Genomic DNA, 21,657 nt, shown 5'->3' with positions numbered 1-21,657 from the left:
ACCGCAAAAACTAATCTTGATGCTGAAAAATGTACACCAGGGAGTGCAGGAGAATGAGACTATATCCCCACCCAAGCACAAGAGCAGCTTCCTCAGGCTCCAGACATACCATAAATTCAGCACGAGGAAACCCACGCAGTGGAAGTCTGTTCCCTAGGCCTTGTGGTAATTTCTCCTGCAAGCCTGAACAAACTTGTGAGTCTTTTCGTTTTGGTAAGAGTGTCATACCAAAGATCCCTAATACGGACCAAGGTAGGACAGCACTGATAATAAATGAGTTACCCAGGACTATTACATTCAAAATTCATTTGTCAAAGGGAATCGCTGGATCATTAAATGAGGCAGGGTGGCTTTTGAAGCTGGCTCCTGCTTCCTGGACCCTTTTTGTGTGGATCCTGCCACATCAACCACCGGTGAGGGTAAGAGACAAGTGTAAGCCATGAGGGCATGCCCACTGATCAAATGTGAAGTCACGCCAACATTTGAAACAGTCATTTTTCAAATTCGTAACTTCAAATATCAACTAGATTGCTGATGGGAGACTAAAAAATACACCACTATCAATAGTGATTCCTGCAGATAAAGCCTCGAACGCAACGCTGAGCTCCTTACGAAGCGGAGGGGAATATCCATTCCCCTAGCGGACGGCCTCATTTCTTCTCACAGGCAGTCGGCTGACTGTTAACAACATCAGTTTATTTTCTATTTCCACCAGTAACTACTGCTTACACTTCTCCAGTCCTGACTTCTGGTACATTCATGTACTTTTCTCTCTCACCACCAAGAGTGAGAGCTGACACTTTCCTCGCCCTTTTTCCTCCTCTTGTTAAAACCCTACTACCTCTGCTTTAATAGTTCTTGACTTAACTGGGACAAGGAAATTTATTCTGGGCTCTACTGTCCTAGTAGTGAGGGTATTCTGTATTAAACATCCAGAGCACTGAAAAGTCATACTGAAGCCCCAGGCAACCATTCTAACACTCCCTTAAATTCATGTTTTAACAAAATTGGCCATTTTCACTGGATGTGTCTATAGTAATTGTACTTACAGCTAGAGATATATACTTCCTTTTTGCATACAAATAATTCAGTGTTAGAAAAACGGAAAACTGTTCACTGCTATATGTGACATACAAACTTCATTTAACAACATCTTTCCAAGAGATCCTAGTAAGTTCAATTTCTATCCAACACTAAAGCATAGTCAGGCAAGATATTTATTTCAGCTATTTAAGGAATATGCCGAAGCATTTATAATACCTTACAACAGAAATCTTAGCAAATATTACTATAAAATGCTGAATACTATCGACTAGTTTAGGCATGGAACTAGAAGGCCTGACTTTCTAAACATGAATATCGTCCCATTTGTTTTAATCTAGGCTAGAACATCCCACCAAAAATGCAAGAGCAGAGTATACTCACCAAGATGCAAGTGGCCAGGACACAACAAAAAGCCCTGCTCTTTTCAAACTCAGCCCTTAACTTTGTATCATCCAGTGCTCAACACCAGTGCACCCATGCATTTTTAGAGGGATGCAAAGTGATGCAGAGACCACGAGTTTTGTTCGACTCATCTATAACAGCAGCAGTGCACAGAGTGGGCACCACTGAAGATACGAGCTCTTTTCAGAGTAAAAACACAAAGTGAAAGCCTGTAATGGCAGACACTCTTACTCCACTGTAGAGCTTTGGCATTTCTAGTGCTGAAACAACACACTTGAGCTTCCTCTTCTGTACTGCGAGAAAGCAAATCACTTGCGTGTCTCAGATGGCACTACCCATAAACGACCAATCTCTTTAACTGCAAGCAACAGCATGCTAGATAAGCGCATTATTACTTTCTAGAAGAAACATGCATCCAGAAAAGCCTTTGCTTTGAGTCACACTAGCAAAGTTTTTTTTTTTTTTTTTTTTTTTTTTTTTTTTTTTTTTTAAGTATAACCCTTCTGGCAGACAAAACCAAGGTTGGTTTCAATTCCCTGGGGTCTACATGTGGAACAAACTGCCATGATTTGAGTTTACCACGAAGTCACACTGTTCAGGCTCTCAGTGTGCAATACTTCCCCATTCACAAGCGAAGAATTAAGCACCAGCTCATTTTGTCATCTGCACCTTGCCCAACCTGATGCTGGAAATAAAAGAGCTAACTGAAGGCCAATAGCAATAAATGGTAGAGCAAGTAAAGATATCAGTATAACCATGCTTTTGGATAGCAGAGCACGCACAAGTTCAGGAAATACGCAGTAGAGAATCAGAGAACGGTAAGGTTGGAAGGGACCTCTGGAGATCATCTAGTCCAACCCTCGGCGTAGCCCATATGGGGATTGAACCCGTGACCTTGGCATTAACAGCATCACGCTCTAACCAACTGAGCTAAACCTGCCCCCCAAAGCAAGAATGCACCAAAGCCTAAGTAGCTAGGAGTTGCATTAGACTTGGAATTAAATGGACTGAGAACAAATATCCTCTGCTACAACATTTTGTCAGACAGTCTTAAGTCATTCCTTTCTTCACTGTCATCTAAGCAGTAAACACAATCAATTTAAAACCATATAGCTCAGTTTTCCAAACTCAGCAGAAAAGCTAAAAAGTAGCAGCACATTCCCAGTTAGCTTTTGCATGGGGAACAACACACACCCAGGTTTTACTTCATGAGCTACAGCTAAAACAGACAACGCAAATGCATAATCCATTTGTTTTATCTGCATGTCCTCTAATTCCCCCCCACCCTCCCATTAGCACAGGAACAGAAGAGCATTTCAGGCACCAGCCAGTGTCAGGATTAAAGTTTGCAGGCAGACCTCTGGCGCGAACGAAGGGGATAGTGCCCCACACCACAAGCTGTCAAATTCATCTTCTCATCCACAGCACAACTCTGGGAAAACGAATTTGCAGCCCTTACTGTGATAAAGACAAGGTCAGCACCACTTAAACACAGACAACTTGCAGCTAAAGGTCTGCCTCATTTTCCTTGCTATTATCAACATACAATAAATAACATTGGCACATCCACTGGATCAGCAGGCAATTTTTTGTCCTCTGACACTCTGCGGTATTATGTCTAGCAGTGTTTACGAAAGACCCTATCTCTCTCTGTTTCCATGGATAATTACAATCCTCTCTCCAAGAGGTACACAGCAATACTTGCGAAGGTATACATGGTGTCAATACTTCAAAATCCTCTAGTTTACTGCAAGCCTTTTTGATGTATGGACATATAGGTGAAGGGCAGCACAAACGCTGCCATAAGATGTACTGCAATCATTTGGAGCCACCGCTCAAAACCTATGCGATAGAGTGTTTCAAAGGTCAGAACAAAAATTTGAAACCAAGTACCACACGTTGGTAGATGGAACAGCAGCCGAGATTGCCTGCGTCTTCCTTCATAGGCTGGGACTTTAACTGGAGCAATAAAGTATCACATTAATAACCACTTTAAAAAGACCAATATCTACTTCATTTATTTTGAGTAAGTCTTTCTCCGCCCTCATCTTTACTAATAGCACATGTCAGAAAGAGGTCAATATAGCTTAATTTTTTCCTACCCGGGACAAAAAGGCGTGAAGAACAACCAGAAAATTTAGCTTATTCCACTTTCACTGTGGCTTAAGAATGAATGGAAGATGGATAAACTGACTCTATTCATTAGCATCAAATGTGACTTCAGCATAACCTGGCTGCTTTCACCAAAGCTGTTTAAATTAAAAGATCAAATCAGAGCTCCACTTCAACTAAGATTAAAAAGATACATCAACTCACAGAGAGTATTTAGATTGCAAGGAAGAATAAATTGTGGTGACATGTATCTGAATGGAACAGTTGAGTATTTTTCAAAACATAGCTGTTTCAAAATAACTAATAGGGCAACATTTAGGCACTGCAGAAGGGAGACAAAGTTTTTTGTGGGCCTAACAAATGTGTAGTTTGTGTGTATTAAACTTATCCTTTACTTGGATGTGCTGAGCAAGCATGCAAGTGTAGTAGAAATGTAATTCTACTTCAAGATGACAAGTGCAGTGTGCTTGAGAAACAGTATCATCTCATTTGATAAGATATCACACAGACACTTAAATAATGGTAGCCGGCAAGTATACAATGAGTTGAATGCTGTACCTCTTTTATTCTCCTGTATCTAACCCTAACACATGATCATAATGTAACCAACTTTTTAAAAATGTATCCATGTAATGTAAAAATATTTAAGATTTAGGGAAAATACACGGTAAGAATAAAATTGTTACACTCAGAAAGCTGGAAACAACAAGAGTATCTGAAGCGATACCTCCTTTTTCCCCTCCCATGGGTTACAAGGTTTTTACAGTTTACTACCTTAACTAAATGACAGCTTAACGTGCTCTGCTTACCATTCTCTTAATAGCACACCTCAATAAAAGAAAGGCATGCTGCAGCCTTTAGTCCGGACACTCACTCTCTAACTAAACTGGGCTGCAGACTCGCATTTGTAAAGACAGCACACTTGGACTGGTACCGATAGGACAGCTTCCTTGTACATTAAATGAATCCTATCAGTCCACAGTGATAATACTTCACTGGTCAAAGAAAACCAGATTGTTTCCAACACAGCAAATGAAATATCCCCAAAAAAGTTTTTATATACGTATCTACCAAGCAAGTAATTCACCGTAGTAACTCTGACAAAAACTATAAACTCAATGCGGCAAAGAGTCTGATCAACTTACAGGAAACTTGCTGTTATGTCCTAGGTCGCTTCCACTACTTGTGCCATGGCTGATTGCTGCTATTGCACTTTCAGTTTATAACATCAAATCCTTCTGATTTCAGCATCACATATGTCGGTTTCTTTACCTTGAAAATAATAAGTGTCGGGAAAAAAACATCACACAGATATCCTCCTAAATAGCTGAACTTCTTTAAGGACCTCTGGAGACGGTTGGAAGGGATCCTCTTGACAGAAAGGGATAACCAATGCCCTGGTAAAAACACCAGTAGCAGCAAAGGAACATATGAAAGCTTACGTAGTTCTCCTTCACAACTTTAGTCTCTGACGGAAAGCTCTTCCCGTATCATCTCATAGTCACCCAGCACTGACAATGTTCCCTCACCCAGACATGGCAACGAGGCCAACTGATTCTCAGTGGACAGTTTCCAGTTTGTGAATTTTTGCCTAAGGTGCCTATATTTAGTCAAAGATTCTGGTGGCAAATTCTCTGAGAGAGCAAAAAGAAATTTACTCTAGAAATCCTGGGGCATTTTCAAGTCTAATAAGGCCAAAGTTGCTAACTTATCAAGGACAGAGGAGCAAAGGAGAAAGGCTAACAGAGACCACTCTCCCTATCCAAGGTCTTATGCTTAGGATACAAGTCTGCCACAGTCTCACTCACACTAAAAATGGACACAAATCCACAGCCTGAGCAATAATCTAGCATTGATCCAACATCTGGAAGCATGCGCGCTGGAAGCTAGTCTCAGGGTACCTACACGAGCCAGTGGATAATATGTATTAGTCCCTCCGCAGTAGAGCTTCCTAATGAGCAGGAATATTTGAAGTGTCTGGTCCCTCTACATGAGCTGCAAATTTCTTCAACGAGCATATCACTACTCAGGGCTACAACAGATGCCTGAGGAGCACAACTCAGATCTCTCCAGCCCTAAAACCCAAATGCAGCAGCCAGCTGCCCCTAAGAGCAGCAAGGCAGCAATGAGCTCTGACCACCCCCTGCTCTATAACATCTCAAAGCATTGTGTGCTCTGGTCTTCCCACAGGAGACCAGAGCAGCACATTCGCTGGTGTATTGTCCTGCAGAAGGGATGCAACCAGAGCACAGACCAAATCTGGCTTGCAGGCCATCTGGTAAATCGCGATGCTGTATCTATCAAGACAAGAATCGGTACTAACCATTTCGCTGGAAACATCTCCAAGTATTTTCCAGCGACTGCTGAAAACATGCTCTAACAAGATCAAACAAGCTATTAGCTCCAGCAGAGATCTCTACCACTGCAAACAGTAGCAAGGTCCTGTGCAGAGAGAAACAGCTAGGGTTTTGACAGCAAGAATGAACTTGGCAAGTCAACAGGAGCAAGTACTTCAGGCAGACAGTATCAGAAACACCAACACGATCTGGTATCTACCCAATAACTCACACAGAGGAGGATCCAACCATTCAGGCTTGCTGACCTGTGCCTGATCAGGTGATAGTAGAGCTTGGGAAAGCAGGGGGAGCTCAGCTCTTCCTGAGCATTGAGAATAAAGAAAAATATAGCAAGAAAAACCCTTTTTTCACGCTCAGTCTGTCTTTACCCTGTCACACAATCTTTCCCCACAGATGAAATTTGCAATTTTCAGAAGAAACTATGAGAAAGCAGAAGAAAGGAGAGAGAGTAAAAGGAAGAACTGCTATTTCTATTGATTCATATCAATAGAAAAGGACAGACTACACCAGAATAAATATTCCAAATGAGATTCCCTAGTTCTCAGCTTTTCTGACAAAAGGATTCACAGATGGCATCTCTACCTTCGAGACATGCAGATATAAACAGCACCTGCTGTAGCTATTGACTTTTGCAATCACTCAAATGTCACAAGATGATCTTTTTAATATTGGAGATTAATATACAGATAGTAACTGGTACAGAATTCATAGACTGATTTTTAAAAGATCCTTTCCCCCAAAGTAACTGAAAATCATTATGCATATATGCAACTATTCACAAACCATTTACATATAAAGAATGCATAACGTGGAAACCAGGGCACTACAAGTTTCACTTCAAGTGTGTTTTGAAAGCTTTGACTGTAAACACAGTACAGCAAAAAATCTGTGAATTACACATGGGAAACACTCAACTTATACATAAAAATCTTAATATATACAACTATTCTGTACTATTAGACTACCATTCACATTTTCAAGCAGGAAGTTTGAAACATTAATAGCAATCACCTATTTGAAGTCTTCAAGGAGTCCTCAGAACCTAACTATATGTTACAGAGAAATGCACAACCCAGTCGTCAAAGCTGGCAAAAAAGATACTCGGTGGTCCTTGGTTTGTACTTTTGAGCCTTTAAATATTACCTTTTCGCCATACACAGCTGGGAGGAATGCACATCGCAACATACAACGAATATGAAGAGGATTCTTAGAAAATATAGGCAACTAGTTGATACAAGAGAAGCTTTTTAGAATAGACCAACACTTTTTGGTTTGGGTGTAGTTTTCCATCCCTTGATTCAGAACCACACAGATAACAGCAGAGACCAAATAACACAGATGATGTAAACAGTATTCCTCTTGCCAGCTACAATGAATCTTTTCTTTCTTGACTAGTAATGCCCCCCCCCGACACTGCATCCTCTCCTATCTCTGTCGAGTATTACACTCATGAGAGATGCTCACCAGCATTCCACGTACACAAAGACTTAAGAAATAGCAAGGATAAAGAGATACTGAGCTTCAAGTCTGCAAAAACACAGGAAAACTGAATTCAGTTTTCAAAGTGTAGGTAAATCTCTCCTGGGCCTGCTTCTCACGCTGGAAAGTATTTATGCACCAGAGGCCTGTGGCTACAGCACTGGACACTCTGAGATAATTTCTGTGCAGACAGAATGACACTTGGTAAATCACCTAGACACATTTGTCACAGCTTACTTCCACTCCACTACTAGCTTGAATTAATAGGCACTATGTTGTTTATATTTTTAAAAAGTAATTATCAGTGAAGCAACTAATGGAAAAACAAATTTACCACTCAAGAGTATTATAAAGGAGGAAGTAGCCTAGTTAAAATCAGAATTAAGTATTTTAAATCTTAATTGTTTGTCTCAAAAATCCTTTACTTTTATTTCAATATTGGGAGCAGTACTTACGTGATATTTCCATTTTGATTTGTTATTACAGTTAAAGGGTTTTATAAAAGAATAGTGTACAGTCACTGTCTACAGCCCTAAGGGGCCAAGTACAAAAATAACACAAAACACAAACTCTACAAAACATTATTCTGATTAAATTTCGCTCAAGCATGTTCTGTACTTTGGGGGAACTGATTTATCATCTTTGACAGGCACTCTTTTTCTGCTTCTCTGAGCAGTGATAATACCACTTGAGATACTGCTGGAACAAAACTTCAAAATGGCTTGTTTAATTAAATATATGCACCAAATTAAACAAAACTTTATGTTACAAACTTAAAATTTAAAAATCCAAATAAATCACCTCTTTGCCTAAACACTCAAGTTCTCAAACATTTCCAAATTAAACATAATTAATTGATACAGTAGAAAACATAACTACTTGTTAGATATTTTTTTCCAATGAAAAAAGCATGTTTCTATGAGCTGTGCCATCCCAGAAAGACAGATGCACACTAAGCTGAAATGAGGACAGCCCAGTCTTTGGGAAGACTTATGGTCAAGGCCCAAGACACTGAAAAGCGCATTTGTCACAGAAACAAGATCTACTCACCTTCAAGCCATTTTAGTTTCCAGAAGAAAAGCATGAATTGGCTCATTTTTGAATGATGTAATAGTCCATCAGTTTTTGTAGTTAGACCTCTTTGCTGTTCCTCTTGTAAACTGGTATTCTGGACATCTAAAAAGAACTACAATTTAAAATATAGCTCTCAAAGATACTATGTTACATAAACATTACATTTTCCTTCTGTTTAAAGGGCACACTAAAAAGTTACCTGAAACCAACCCGACGGGTACAGTTACTGAATAACTATATTGCCAGAATTCAAGAGAGGCAGCAAGAGCTTCTTTCTTTACCTCTTTGACCCCCACAGTTCACATTTATTATCTGCATTACAGTAGCACATTGAGAATTTAGCCTAAAGGTTGGATGGGGAGAACAACAACTTATCTAAAGCCCAACTGCTGACAAAGCTGAGAATTACACTGTATTATCAAAAGCCCCTTTTGATCCCATCCCCTGCATTTTACTTATTGACAGCAGAAGGTCCCAGGGTCAAAATCACCCTGGCCAGGAGGGAATCAGCAAAATTATGCAAGTATCATCTGACAACACAATGCATCACGTCTCCAAGACCCTGAGCTGTAGTCAACTTGAACTACTGACAATTCCTGGTGGAAATCAAGGCAAAGAGATCAACTTCAAGGTATCGTGGTTTCTGAAGAAGGCACTGACCAAATCTCACAGAGTCTGGGGAATGATCTTGGCTGCATTCAGAATCTTGGGAAAACAGTAAGCTCAGCATCAAATTTGATGCACTGGCCCCACAGATCAGCTGCTTCCTGACAAAAGGAAAAGGAAACCAACACCAACCCGTCATCTGTTAGGGACACCACGATGGCTCCATCTGTTGTGATTTGTATGTAGTGGCCCTAGACACGGAAGATGACTCTGCAAACACTCCCTATGGCTCTGAGGGCTAGTACATTTGTATACTGCTATCTCTTCAGATGGCCATCTACCTGGTCATCTCACTGAGCTCCCAAACTCGACTGCACTAAACAGTTCCCCATGACAGTTTTCACTATCTCTCCCCAGTAGCTCTTAATCCCACAAAAGGGGCAACAGGTAATAGACCAGGAAAACAGTATTCCTGGCTTAGAGTCAACATCTTTACTCAGTCCTCTGCCCCACAAGGTTGCAGGAGAAATGTCTCCAACAGTGAGAACACATCAAATCACCTAAGCAGCACTAGCATTTCCTCCAGTTACAGAGAGTAGAACATGTCCAAACTACAGGACATTGTACCCTGAGGAATCTAGAGAACCTATAAAAAAAAGAAGTGCTGCATTTATAAGTGCACCAGGAAGGTCAAAGTACTCTTGGTCAGCTATATAACATAGAAACCTTCACAGAGAGGCATAATAAACCCCTCCTGCACCCTATCATTCCAGCAGATTACGAAGTAACACAGGCTGCAACCAGTCAATTACACTTTGCACTGAGGCAACAGCAGAGCTTTAGACTTCACCCTGCTTTATATTCTCCATCAAGTGTTTTCCTCCTGCTGGCCCAAATAAGAGACCACTGTAGGTCTCCCTTTTTCCACTTGGGAAGATGTGGAAAGACCAGAGTCTTCCCAGCAACCCTGGGACTACAGCATTCAAACATTCCCCAACAGAGGTCCTAAAGCCACTGCGCAACACCTCAGATTTTAGAGTTCAAATTGTCACAAGAAAACCAGGAAGAAAGTAGCTGATGTAAAGGAAAACTCAGAAATCATCTCCTTCTGGTAACACCAGCATGAGACCCCCAGCACTATGTTTTCTCCACCTCCACCAATACATAAATGTTTGGCTAATTGAAAGCCAGTGCTGGATACACCATGCCAGTGGAAACTGTGATCTCCTGGGGGATCTCCGAGTAGTCCAGAAATACAGAGGGATAAGTGAGAGAAGTCTTTCATCCCTTTTGGGACCAAGTCCTCCTGTGTCTGGCAAGGCCAAAACTGTTGCAGCCACAGCACTGGGCACCAAATAAGCTGCTGAAAACCCAGCCTGGCAAGGTATGGTGGCACAGTGATCCAGAGCCACAGACGCCAGGAGCACGTGGCCTTCATTTATGAATGAAGCTAATCTGTCAAGCCAAAAAAGCAACAGCGCACACTTCCAAAAACCTCAACGTTTCCTGGCAACAATACTAGACAAAAGGAGCACAAAGAACCTTTTCTCATCAGCTTGGTGCTGGATGATCCCCAGCACCTCCCTGCAGTGACACAGGGTGCTCTCTGGCAGAGCAGCAGCCAACAGCCGACCAGTACAGTGACACCAAACACTGCTACACTCCTATTTGCTTGGCTTTGAGGTTAGGTTGGCCACCTTTTCACTAGGATACTCCAAAAACAGCGCGCGCACGCTCAATGAAGTCTAAGTTTGAACAGACCACAGACTGGGCTTTGCTCAGAGGTCACACCACGGCCACCTAGTCACTCCGCAGATGGATCCAAGTAGCAACGCAGGCAACGCAGGCAGAAAAGACATCCACTCTTCAAAGCGGTCGTCGATCTCATTTTCAGAGTCAGGAAATGAAAGTCCACTAAAATAGCCTGCAAGCGCCGGGGTACAACTCAGTATGAGCCAGATGGGAGAGCAGAAAACAAGCTTCATTGAAAAGTTTAAAAGATATCCTTTTCCCTAAATTACCTGATGAATCATTATTAAAAAAATCTTTGTGATGTAACTGTTTAATTAGGCTGAGACTTACACAAAGCACATTCATAATCAGCTCTCAAAGTAATCCTCTGACCACCATCTGGAGCTCAGTCTAAATCTTGATCTCAGACACTCTGAACAACCATGCACATTTGAAATTAGGATTTTAATGTAAATATACCTGTTGATGAACCTCATTATGACTTTAAATTCATAAAGTGGAAAAAGTTGACAAGAACACTAGAAAAATCCTGAACCACTTATTCCATGGGCTCCTCATAGACAGGTCTGTAAAAGCAAATTCTAGAATAACCAGAATGGGTCAGGGACAATTTATGTCTACTACATTTAGAGAAATGGTTTCAAAGTGAATAAATAAAAAGGTAGGATTCATCAAACCAATCTTGCACCAAAAAGAAAGTGTACCTTCCACCAAACAAAAAATCTCAGTTTATAGCAAATGAAGATGCATGACAGCCAATCGTCTTTGAATAGCATACAGGAGAAAATCTTCCTAGAATCAGATTGTGACAGCAAACCAACTTACTCAAGACACAAAATAAATTAATTCCTCCTCACTCATGTACAAATTGCTCAAAATATTTTACTGTTAGAACATGCAGAAATTCCTTCACCAAAAGCACCATATAGGACCAGCTATATTTTTGCTAACAACCTCTCCATCTATTTGAAAATCCTATTTCCCATTGGCAAGTAAGAATTGTCTGGGACACCTCCCATGTATAAAGCCTCTTAACTAGAGAAAAAAAGTTTTACAAAATATACTCCTCTCAGTATCACATGCTGAGCTCCCCATAGCAAAGCAGTCAAAAGTGAGACACACCATACCATAGAGAAATGCACCTAATCCTGTCAGTTCCAGAAGAATTCTTCTATTTTGAAGGAATTTTATCAATCAGATTTTAGACTCTGCAAGAAAGGTCAAAACAGCAAAGAAAGAGGCAAGGAGCAGGCAAAAATCAGTCACATTTGGTTCATGTTTGAAAGAATTAATTGCAAGAATGGAAAGTTTTTTTTTTGTTTTGTTTTGTTTTCCAAATTATAACATATGTGCAAAACCCCAAAAGCCTCCTACACTGGGAGGAATGGTCCCAGAAGCAAGATTTTATTGATAACTGGCCTATCTGCACACAAAATTTCTTCAGCTCAAGGTATGTTTCAGTATAGCTAAGCACGAGCAAGATCAGGAAAGACCAGCCAACTTCACCCAGACTTGGCACCAGCTATGAGACCCCAAACGCTGGCCATTTCACTACATACAGAGTGACATGGAAGGGTCACTACCACTCCTCCAGGTACAAACTTAAATTACCTACTCACCTCACGCTGCAGACAAATACACTACTGCCACTGGGCACAAGTTAGCTACATATGCATAAACCATTGTTTAGCATAAGACTGCACTGCAAAAAGAAAAATTACATTTTTTACATTCTAACTCCCACTTTCCTTGGTATTTTAATTAATTTTTAATCTACAGAAATAGGAAAGAGAAGACAGAGGAGTGAGTTGTTTAAATGCCACATTTAATCATTTAAAAGCATTCCCCAGCTGAGACTCGCCTGGGATTGTTCACTGTTTAGGAAAGAAGTTTTTGTGCACAGCTAGGCTGCCTTCAATTTGGAGGGGGGTAATTCTTAAGTTGTTGTTATCTTTGCAACAATACTTCCCTCTTGGCTGCAGCAAGCAATGCTTGGTGGGGGTTACGCTAGACCAAAGTCCTATACAGTAAGTCAATATTTAACTTAAGCACTGTACTGTTGAGACCTTGCCTAGAGTATCTGATATAGTAATTTATTAAATCTTACACTAGCCTTTGTAACCAAAGATAACAAACAACAATTTATCTACTTTATGAGAAGCTGTATTGATAAATTCTACAAGGACAGCAGTTAGATTAGGTTTCAGTAAACTTAATAAAGGACCTAAAAGAAACGCTTCCATAAAAGGAGATCTAAGTAATGTGATACGCACCTTGCAGAACAGGTTCAAGAAAGTAGCAGAAGCCAGAGTGCAAAAGTCATTTAAAACCGGACCATACCAAGTCCTGGCAATTCAGTATTTTTCAAGAGAAAGCATTTTAAACACTGCAGTTAACCTATTAAGTTCTATCACAAAGGTTTACATAAAACTCCTGGGCCTTAGAGTAAGCAGCATTTATTTCCTGCTAAATAGCTGAACAAAATATAGGAACTGCTTTATTAATATAGACTTTAAAATGCTACAGTAAACAAAAGATTTTCTTAATGCAGATTGCTCTCAATCTTTGTGAAGTTAAGCAAACTCTTTACATCCCCAAAATATTCTTTGCATGCCTTTGACAAGTCATTATAATATTCTCATCTTCAATTATGTCTCTGGATAGAGATCTTTCTAACATCAAGAACAACTCTAAAACACAGCTCAGATTGAAAATGAGCAACAAAGAGTAATATCTTGTTTACTACACCCATTTCCGTTCTTCATCCCCCTGTTCACTGTGTTTAAATGTGATCTCTTTCGCTAGTACTCCCATCTTTACATTTAGCAAATTGCTTCTGTTCTCTAAAACTGAACATCTGTTTTAATGATTCTAATGTAGTTATTAGTGATAATCACTACATGCAACTTTTAAGACTTCTGTAATTCTACTTTCCTAATCCTTTACATTCTAATGTTAATATTCACCAGTTTGGTTACCACCGAAAGGGTAACCTTTCAGAAAAACAAAATAAAAGTATTTGTTTTGTAAAAAAGTAGCAAGGGGGAGAGGGTGAATCCGTTTACCTGGAAGCGGCTTTACCCTTCCAGGGAGACGCACTCTCTCAACACTTTGAGAGTACCCTTCAGACTGCGATGAAATGAATTAACAAACCTCTGTCCTCAAGCATTTTGCCACTAAACTAGTGTCACTTCTAGCGCTCATCAGACCCCTCTATAAGCTGACTCAACCTACTAAAATGGTAGAAAATTAGCTACAACATAAAAACAAGAGACACAGGTAGTATTGCACAGCTTTTAGCTAGAGGTACTGGCAAGGAGCAAGAGGAAAGCTGGGAGCAAGTTCTTCTGGTTTCAGGAGAAAACAGACTACTAAGCCAGCTCCCCTGTCCAGGGAACCACAGCCCCAGGGTGCACTTTCTCAAGCAGCTTAACTGATTTTCATCTGTGATGCTGCCAAAATGGGTGGACCTGCCTCTCCCTTTCATAGGGACTAGCATTAATACAGGTACATAGGCAGCTTGATCAGCTTGCTTACCCTTAATCCACCTCAGAGTGAATGCAGAAGGAAGCATTTCCTGCTGCTTTGAGAACAAGGTCAGGACGGTAACACCAGTCTACCTCTGAACTAGTGTAACTACAGCAGGAAAGAAAAAAAAAGCTGCAAGCGAAGCCATAACATGGTCTTTGTAGTTTCAACTAGCAATGCTCCCACAGAGCTCACCCGGGGAAGGAGGATGACAGGCTCCTATCCATTTTCTCCTGAGGGTTTGTTTTTATTGCACTACACGTTCAAGTGTTATTTATTTTTATTGAATGGACAGCAATGCATGCAAGTTTGAGGTACTAGATTCTGCCAGGGGAATTGCCTCTGAGTGAAGGAGGTGAGATGCTGTCTCCCTCACAGCTTAGGTGCTGCACTTAGCAGCTATCCCCTTGTTTCGCTCCAGTGAGCGAGGCCAGGGAGTCCACCCGAAGCAAGCTTAGCATCAGCTAAAGCCACCCCTTCCCCTTTCCAAACTCCACATCAGATCAAAGAAGCATATGAACTATTGCATCGACCTTTCAGCTGAGCAAGACACAACACTCTGGGAGTTTGCACAGATTGTTTCGAGCCACCAGCAGCCTCTGATATGCTTTGCTCAGACAGGATTATGGTGGATACCAGAGTCCCGACTCGGACACGATCTGCTTCAGAGTCTGCCTGGAGAAGATTTACCTAAACGCTCCCTTCTTCGACGTTAATACCCTACAACCTCTCCACTGGCTCAGGAGCTTTTTACAGGCGTTAGCAACATCTCGGTGCGTTAAGGAGCGAGGAAACAACAAGGCACCCGCGCAGCTCCCAGGGTTTCGGTATGCGCGCCTGGCGCCTTGAAATAAGCGCCAGCTACGCCAGGCTCGAGGCGCGCCAACGGCAGGGACAGCGCGCGGAGCGGAGCGGAGCGGGACGCGGCTGCCCCGGCTGCGCTGCAGGCTCCGGCCCCAGCGGGCGCGCCGACCCCGCGGGGCCCTCCCGCCCCGCGCAACGGCTCCCCGCGCAACGGCTCCCCGGGCCCGCGCCGCGCCGCTCTGCGCCCGGCCCCGCCGCAGCGCCGCCACGCAGCCTCCGAGCCGCAGAGCCCCAGCGCCCGGCAGGGGCTCCCCGGGCAACGCGAGGGAACCCGCCGCCGTCTCCCCCCCTCTTTCCTCCGCGCCGCCGCCGCGTTACCTGGGCGCCGCCGCCGCGCACCGGCAGCACCTCCCCAGCCCGAACTGCGGCCCGCCCTCCGCGTCACTTCCGCCCTGGGGAGGGGGCGGGGCGCGCGTGCGCAGTGCCGCCGCGGGCGGGCGGTTGAGGCGGCCGTTGGGCGGGGCGGCTGAGGCGGCCGTTGGGCGGGGCGCGCGGGGCGGCTGAGGCGGCCGTTGGGCGGGGCGCGCGGGGCGGCTGAGGCGACGGTTGGGCGGGGCGCGCGGGGCGGCTGAGGCGGCCGTTGGGCGGGGCGCGCGGGGCCGTTGAGGCGGCCGTTGGGCCGGGCGCGCGGGGCCGTTGAGGAGGCTGTTGGGCGGGCGGGGGGCCGGTTGCAGGGGGAGGGCGTGGGGCCGTCGGCCGTCGCGGGCCGTGGCGGTGCTGGCGACCTGCGCGCAGGCCGTGTACCGAGTCCTGTCCGTGCTGGGGTGTGCCGGGCGGGCCCGCCTGTGTTCCCCCCCAGCACGGAGCCATAGATCTCCCTCCTGCCCTTCACCTGACTAAAACGCTCCTGCATCCCAACTTGTGAGAATTCATGCTGAACGAAGCACCGAGGGCCACAGCATCCCACACCGGCACACTTCACGTTAACACTCATTCTTCTATAACCTGAAATTCTATCTTTTCAAAGACCTGATGATACCAAGCCCGATAATCAGATAATTTTTCACCCTTTAACTTCCAAATATTGGGATCCAGTGGCCAAACTGGATAAGATGTCCAGCTTTGCTTTATTGTACAGTTTCACGCTGATGCTAATACAGTAAAATACTTCCATAACCCATGTGCAGATACAGTGAATAAGGGACTTGTAATCTGGTTCTTCAGTTTTTTTCTGATGCTTCCATGTCTCTTGTAGCATGTATGTTTGTTTGTAAAGATAGTGGCACTTCTTCAACACTGAGGGAATATGATATTTCGAACATTTAACAAACTTTTCTGAAACATTCACACTTTTCTGCTGGTCAGTTTTGCCCTGGGAGAGAGACAAGAGTAGGAGAAGAAGACACAGATAGACACTGAAGTCCATTTTACAGAATATGGTGATGACAGTAAGCATCCTTTATCCACTGACTTGACTGGTTTCAGGATAAAGTCCTGTACTGCTGTTTGTGACGTTGTCCAGTGTAAACTAGCAAATGTAGTGTAAACAAAGACAAAACAAACAAAAAAAAATCATACCTGTGTGACAGCTTGTGTTAAAAAATCTCTGAAACATGCTCCCCATTTTTATTTCTTCCTCCCGTGGAAGTTGTGAAGGTCATGCCAATCATGTTTTGCGTGCTAAGGTCACTTGGTTACCTTGCTTTTTTGTCCTGCGTAAATCCAATGAGAAGATGCCTCTGCTTGCACAGCAGTACCACAGCTTTCCAGGAGGTGTTGCTTTGAAACCATGCAAATAGAGCAACTTAAAAATCACAAATGGAAATGGGCTATTAAAAAGAACTGACAGATCTCTTGTTCTGGCAGGGGGGATGTAAAATCTTTAATTTGAAATGATGTTTCTTCTTATAAGGCAATTTAAATGTGAGAATGGCTGCTATGATTTCTGCACTGAGTTGTACAGAGGGAAATAAATGCTGAACGTCACCCGTAGCATGAGGAGAGAGCTGCTCTCCGGAGGGGCAGCCCCTTCAGCTGGGCAGCTGCCTCGCGCTCAGCTGCTCACAGATCTTGGGGCTCAGGGCCCCAAAGGGCAGGTGGGCGCTGGTGTCACTTGTGACCCCTTTCACAACGTGACGCCTCTTCTTGCCCGAGCTCTTGAGGCGAGCAGGCTTTCAGGAGCGCAGACCCCTCTGGTGAGCGGGGCATCAGCGGCGCTCCGTGGTTATAACGCTTCTTGGGCAAGGAGGGATCTAGGGGACCCACGCAATGGAAAAGCGTAAAGGCCCATGCAAGAGACCGTGCTTTTGTACCTTGCTAACAAATATATTGCAACAGCTTGTGTGTGCAAAGGTGTCAGTGGTTTTGTTGTTGCATGTCTTGTTGTAAAAATTTATAGATACATATGTATCTTACAGACCTGATGTAGTAGTGTGTTTTGGAGGGGTAACTTTGTTTCAGAAAACTGAAGATGGAGTAAATGAGGCAAGCTGTCCTGGCCTGAAAGCTGTGTCACTATGCTTTCTACACCTGCATAAATGCATTTTAGAAGAAAACAACTCACTTAGAAGAGGGTGCACAGTAGTAGTGACTTACTGGATCAGCCAGGACTTTACGTACATATTAACAGTGAGAAGTACTGCATTTAAATATGCACGGGCTTCGGTCTAGAAGACAGAACAGGAGGAAAAGTTTCCCAGACTTTTAAAACCCTTTTTGCTGAAAGCGAAGTGGCATGCTCAGTCAAGATGAAGAGTTTTTAAACAAGTCCTTATCCCTTCTAGCAGCTTTTTTGCTAAAACAACCTTCTGCAACTGAACAGCATTCTACGGCTGAGGCTCTTCAGTGGAAACTTAAACTCTAAGAGGAGACGATTTTTTACAGCCCACAATATTGCTGTGTAGATGTAGTTGCCGTGCTTTCAGAGCTCTAGCCATGCCTTTCGAAGAATTACATATATGCCAGCCCCAAGGCAATGAGCTCCTCCAACGTACTGAGGATCTGGAAGGCTGAGTTTGGAAAAGGACCATACACTTAGCAAAGGACAGCACATTAGAGTGTGCATAGCCACAGGACTCTGAAAACTCTTTTATGATCAGCAGTTTATCAGTGATAACTTTTGCCATAGGTGAAGATATTAGCCAGGAGCAGAAAAGTGTGCACTAGATAAAGACTGTAGGGATGAGGACACCAATAGCTCTTTTTACACCAAGCAATTAAGAAAAAAAGCCCCCCAAACAAGAAAGTTGTAGCTGTAAAAAGGAAAGCAGAAAACAGCTCTGGGCAAATTTAGCAGGCCCTCTGCACCACTTCAACAGCAGCGTGTAATTCAAGCCTGACCAGCTGCTGTCAGAAAAGGATGAGTTTTTGGAGCTCTTACCCTTCTCAGGAGTATGACCACAGGTTTTACCACAAAACCTTGGTTCAGATTTTTATGATGCAGTTAGTTGGACCTTTCATGTTCCTAGGAAGCAGTTTCGGTGGAAATACATTATTCTAACAGCTGGAACATCACTGCAGACACTCCAGATGCCTTTAGGGTCAGAAAGGGATGTGTTTTGGTAAACTAGTCTAATAGTCATTTCTCCGGAATTCCTGTTCTATGTGAATAAGGTTATAGCAAAATGAAGCTGCATCTTCTGAAGTACCTTGGATCAGTGAGCTGCTGGAAGAAAGATAGTCCTGAGCCTCTTGTAAAGCACTTGTGTGTACCATTCAGTACTTCTGCAACAAGGCTGATGATCTCAGGAGGCTGTAGGGGGCTTGACAGACTCATGTCGCTCCTGCTTGGGAGGAAGCAGAGTTCTTTTTCTTTTATCCACAGCATAAAGCGCGTGTTCATTTAAATCTGTCCTTTGGTGAATATCCCTCATTTCCATTTCTAGTAATAGAGTACGGATTTGATATTCTCCTCTTGAGAAGCCTTTCACTTCTCCAGAATTGCAATGGGTACCCAGTGTGTTTTCTGAGTATTATCCTCTACTATTTAATCAAAAGACCAGTAATCAGAGGGATGACAAAAGTTAGCAACATTCAGAGGAATATCCACAAACTATCTTGCTGCCTGCTTCTTCATTTGAGAGAAACCCGTTGGTTACTCAGGCTTTTATGCAGGCTTAAGCACCTTCCATGATCATAGTTTACGTCTGAAATGGCATCCACTGTCCCAGAGACAGAACACAGTAGGGCTGTCCTCTAGCAAACAAAGTAGTGTAACATTAAGCCTTATTTACTGGAACCTTTTCATCAATCTTGTAGTGTAACATTAAGCCTTATTTACTGGAACCTTTTCATCAATCTGCAAAATCAGTAAGCTTTTTTTTTTCCTGATAATTAATTCTTTTGTGTGGATTCATGCTCAGAATTGCTTACTTGTTCACATTTCTGGAAATTACATTATTAAAAAATAACTAAAATAGACCTGTAAATTATAAACAGAAAGTACAACTCAGCAAAGTGAGCTTTGGTTTTCTTCTGGTTAATGAGAAAACAACAGATCAGTTAACCCCCCCCCCAGCTCCAGCTCCGAAGTATGGCTTTGTATACTCCTAAAACACAGTTTTACATGCAAAATGCAGAGTATTATCCCTTCTATAAGAAACAAAGCCAGACTTTTACATTTACATGGTTTAACATTATAGAAGAGTTCTAGTGGTCACCCACAATAGCAATAAAATGAGGAAGGCAGTAGTTGCTCTGAGTGAAGGCTATATTTTAGCACAGACCTTTCCATACACATAAATCTAGTTTTAAAGTTATCGATACCTCTTCCAGATCTGTTGAAGCAGCTGCAGGCATCCTGCCCAGTGGGTGATTTTTAAAGGCCAAGAAATATAAAAGCATACCAAGCAGAGAAGTTCAAGCTCATTAGGATAAACTACAGCCCACCCAATAGACTAAGCTGACACCTTTCAGCTCCCTGAAAAGAGGGGCCTGCTTACATACCCATCACTGGGAGAAGCACGACTGGTTGCTAGTTGGTTTCTCCATGGAGCTCACTTTGTGATTCACGGTGATCTGTGGACTGGCCCCGGCTTGTCCCTTACACAGCTCCATAAGCAGATGCTTTTGTAGCATCCTCTTTACATCTTTTGTATTGGTTCCTGAACACCTGCACTAGGGATGGTCCTGTAACAGGGCAACCAGACACCAACAGATGCATATGAAATGTAGTCAGTTCTTCAGCCTCCAGGAATCTTTCCTCTGAAGAACCTTTTACTTTCCCTTAAATTACATTTTAGTCCAAAGGATATATTAGCTTTTCTATATTAACTAAAAATCATGTGGCTCTTAGTTTCTTGCAGAGTTTTGAACAGCATCAACTCTTGTGTTAGATGGTTTCTATTTAAATGCAAAGTGCATGTTGCATTTCATAAAGCAACAATAATGTGCAGCATGCTTTCCAAACGTATTTTAACACAGGTATTATAAAAGTCCTGGATTATGTCAGCATCATTTGAAATCAAACAACCCTGCAAATCCTAACTAAGGGTGCATCTATGCTATAACCCTGCCAGGCTTTCAGACTTGTATTTCAGCATGCTATAAGAAGTTGCTCTTACAAAACTCATCATCATTTTCTGACAATTGCCCCACAATTCTGGTTCTACTGGTTACATCTGTAGTGAAAGTCTGCAGCTAAATTATACCCTAGCAGCCTTTCTGGTGACTGTAGTGTCACAGTCTTGGCTCTGGGTCAAAGCCAGCTCAGCTCCCTATCCTCGGTGCACCTTCACACTCCCAAGAACTCCCCTGCTACTGGGGAATTCTGACGTGTGGGGACCCATTAGTGCCTCGTCCCTGCTCAACACAAGGAAAGATGGTCAATAATGTACTTCTCTCCTAAGAGCCCAGAGGGAATTTCTCTGTGCTGTGCTTGAATGTGGGGTGAAATACATCACTTGGTGAGTATGTGTTTCTTTTTGATGAAAGGGGGATTACTAGCTCAGTGAGACTGTGCTGCCTGTTTTCATACCTCCTTGCTCCTTCCAGAAGGCATGTCTGTATCTTGTCATTGCACTGAGGGGCTATACATAAAAATAATGTGTAGAGACTGAGCATCCACAACTTGTCAGGAGCCACATCTTCAAACCTAGTCATTGCATCTCTTTAACCTCTGCTTCAGCAGAGTCTGTGGTGTGTTAACTTGGGGTAAGGAAATGTGTAGCCATTTCTCATTGATCTCCACCTAGAGAAAGGTCCAGCACTCATTGCCCTAAGCCCACAGCAGCCTGTGGCTCTCTGGGGTTTCTAGAGGTACACAGGCAGCAAAAGGAAGAGCAGTGGCCCGCTGCTGGGTGAGGTGGGCCACCTGGTGACAAAGGCAGAGATGGGACTGGGACACTCAGGGTCTTCTTTGCCTTGGTCTTTGCTGGCAAGGGCTGCTCAGGCCTCGCAGGTCTCTGTCCAGGGACTGAGTGAGGCAGAGAAGTATCATCCAGTGTGGCAGGGCGGTGCGTCCCAGCACCGCGGGGCCGCCCCTTGCCCGGTGACAGGCCGG

General features: G+C 43.2%; 1 protein-coding gene across 3 annotated transcripts in view; it reads right to left on the bottom strand.

Moving 5' to 3' along the window:
- The window catches only part of MAP3K13 (mitogen-activated protein kinase kinase kinase 13), a 74,598-nt gene extending 59,013 nt beyond the window's left edge, over positions 1-15,585 (bottom strand). For 2 of the 3 annotated variants that reach the window (XM_062582857.1, XM_062582855.1), the window contains exons 1-2: positions 15,537-15,585; positions 8,445-8,570 (exon numbers count right to left, since the gene is read on the bottom strand). The gene's annotated coding sequence lies outside the window, so the exon portion shown is untranslated. Of the gene's footprint in view, positions 1-4,703; positions 4,758-8,444; positions 8,571-15,536 lie in introns of those variants that run through there. The other variant, XM_062582856.1, reaches the window with a different exon arrangement.
- Between the last annotated feature and the right edge of the window lie 6,072 nt (positions 15,586-21,657).

The sequence above is a fragment of the Rhea pennata genome, chromosome 9 (genome assembly GCF_028389875.1).
Source record: "Rhea pennata isolate bPtePen1 chromosome 9, bPtePen1.pri, whole genome shotgun sequence".
NCBI lineage: Eukaryota > Metazoa > Chordata > Aves > Rheiformes > Rheidae > Rhea > Rhea pennata.
This window is presented reverse-complemented; position numbering and strand designations above follow the sequence as displayed.